At 39.5% G+C, this 2,949-nt stretch overlaps 1 protein-coding gene across 2 annotated transcripts in view; it reads right to left on the reverse strand.

Annotated features, from left to right (window-relative positions):
* CDC25C (cell division cycle 25C) overlaps positions 1 to 2,949 on the reverse strand; it is a 391,961-nt gene that overhangs the window by 127,056 nt on the left and 261,956 nt on the right. The gene's annotated exons all lie outside the window — the stretch shown is intronic.

The raw sequence follows: 2,949 nt of genomic DNA on the forward strand, positions 1-2,949 counted from the left end.
CACCCCCAGAGATCTATTCCCTCATCTCTACATGCATACTCCCCAACAATTCTAGTTCATCAGCACTGACCATAGGACAGCAGCTGAAATTCCTCTATATTCCAGACTGTCAACATGGTCTCATCATTAGAACATAAGAGGCCTGCTGAATCAGACCAAAGGCCCATCTTGCCCTGCATTCTGGGGCCAGCCTGACCTATGGGAAGCCCACAAGCAGGGCATGAGCAAAACCACACACTCCAGCTCAAGATCCCCAGCAGCTGGTATTCAGACATAACATGTCTGTGATAGCTGAAGTTAATGCCGCCATTATAACTACTAGCAATTGCTTTGTCTCATTTGCCCAACATTACTGTACTGGTTTTGGTGGGTGACATTAATGGTACTTCCTTTTCTGTATGCACCAGTAATTCTCTCAGAGCAGGAGAATCTTCTCAAGCAGGAGTTGATGCCTTCCAAACTACACATTTTATCATGGCTGCCAAGCATCTAAGCCTCAGGACAAAAAATGCTAGTGGAAATCAGCAACGATTTGAATTGCAAATCCATATTTTATTTGTGGTGGTTTCAAGCTGTCCTGGATTTTAACTTCTCTCATCTGTGCTCCAGTGACTAAGCATTAAAAATATTGCTATGTTGCACTGTATTTCATAGGATTTTTAATGGGAAATCTCAGCTACTGCTTAGATTCTGAACAATTAGGAAATAAACTTGAGTGTGTATAATAGTATTTGAATCCTAAGTCATGCAATTGCTACTACTAAAAACATACAGCAGCAATACTAGAGGGGCATGTAACATGCCCTCTCCAAGGTGTAGAAGAAGCCAAAGCAATAAAATTAATATCCCTGACCTTAGCACTATGTTGAATTCCACCTGTTTGGGTGATAGTCAACCAAATTTTGCTGAGTAGACCTATTAAAATTAATGAATGTTGTTTTATAGTGTGTCTGAACCTTTTGCTGGAGTTGTAATATTTATTTATGAATATGTGTTTAGCCTTAACCTTATGCCCCAAGAAGTTCACATGCAAAAGGAATAAAGAAAGATTGATTAACTTGAATATATGTGGCAAAATATATGGATGCGGCTTAAGAAAGCAGGTACAAATACAAGCTGGTTGCAAATTGTACAACACAAACATACCTTGGTCTAAAGAGCAAAGAAAGATCCCTATCAAAAGCTCAAAGAGAAATTAAGTGTGACATTTGTCACAGTACCCACACTAAAGCAAAGAAAGGGAGGGAGGAAGAATGGTGTCCTGAAGCAAAGCATAGTGTCAGGCTGGTCCTTGAGAGTAGTGTGAAAAGGGTCCATGAAAGCAAACCAGTCACTGAACATCTGGAGTTTTTTTATTATTCTGAGCCAATGCTAGGCTATGGAGAGGGAAGGGGGTCTTTGGGATTAGTGATTTGTCATAACACCTATATTCCATTGTTACATTATTTCCTATTAAGTTCCTGTCTGTTCCTCATTTTGTTTATTTTGCTCATTTGGTACTGAAATGATGTTCCCTTACTGAGAAATTACTAAACTAGTTATATTTGTTTCCAGAGTCTTAAGGTTTTCTTAATGTTGTGAAACCCATTCTTTTTATAGGCGATGTTAAAGTTTGCTGGTAACACCAGATTACTATGCTGAACTTTATGTAAAGTATTAGGAGCCCAGGAACATATTTCTGGGACACATTTGAGACAGTAACTGGACCAGGGTCAAGGAAGTTCATTTAGGGGTATATTTTATATCAAGTTTATGCCAACTATTCCAGTGCCATGATCTAAAAAGTTCAGACTGGCACACACCATTACAACATAACTTAGTCATGTTCATTAATTCAGTGGGTCTACTCTGAGTAAAACTTAGTTGAATAGCACCCTTTGTCCTCTTTCATTGTTCTTCCTAGATGTGCTGGCCAGCAATTACAATTTTTTTGCTGAATAATCCATTCAGGAGGCATTAAGCAGGCCAGCCATGGGTAACTGTTAATCATTTCATCATGGGAGCACATCAAAATACTGTGGCTTTCAGTTCTCCTTTCACATCCTCATTCTTGTGCAGTGAAATGCTTTAGCCAGCCAACTGGCTGTTGAAATGCTTTGAAGGTTTCAGTGAACTCTCTTTCCCTTTTTGGCCTTTTGATAGGCACTTTCCAGCTCTTCCTTTCCTTCTTTCTTATGGCTTATTCAGCCACTGGGGAGCCAGTTAAAAGTAGTAAAGGTTTCAGTATCATTTTTTAGTACATGGCAAAACAGAGTAATTGACTGACCAAGATATTTCTGACACAACCTTACATCTGAGGTTGTGGTGTTGTTGTTGTTTAGTCGTTTAGTCATGTCCGACTCTTCGTGACCCCATGGACCAGAGCACGCCAGGCACTTCTGTCTTCCACTGTCTCCCGCAGTTTGGTCAGACTCATGTTTGTAGCTTCGAGAACACTGTCCAACCATCTCATCCTCTGTCGTCCCCTTCTTCTTGTGCCCTCCATCTTTCCCAACATCAGGGTCTTTTCCAGGGAGTCTTCTCTTCTCATGAGGTGGCCAAAGTATTGGAGCCTCAGCTTCACGATCTGTCTGAGGTTGTGGTAGAACATTTGAAAAGTGCAGACTCCAGTGAGCCTTTTCCTTTTTTACGCTTTCACCAATTATCCATTAAATACATATGCTAAAAACATTTTAAGAAGAATGGCAAGGCCACTGAGAATGCATGTACATTTTAACTTTACTTTCTTGGATGTCAGCAAATTGTAAAAAGAAAACGAAATAGGGTTATCTTTTAAACTTCTGGTATCTTATTTGTTGTAGTGCTTTGTTTATTAAGGGGGTTTAAAAAGATCCACTAGTACAGTGGGATGTGTCTTAAATACTGGAAACGGAAGAACAAGCCAGTTTAAGATAATATGATTTAATTACATGATCTAACAAACTACAAGAGGTATTCAGTCTCAATTCT

The sequence above is a fragment of the Podarcis pityusensis genome, assembly GCF_964106645.2.
Source record: "Podarcis pityusensis genome assembly, chromosome: 2".
Taxonomy (NCBI): Eukaryota; Metazoa; Chordata; class Lepidosauria; order Squamata; family Lacertidae; genus Podarcis; species Podarcis pityusensis.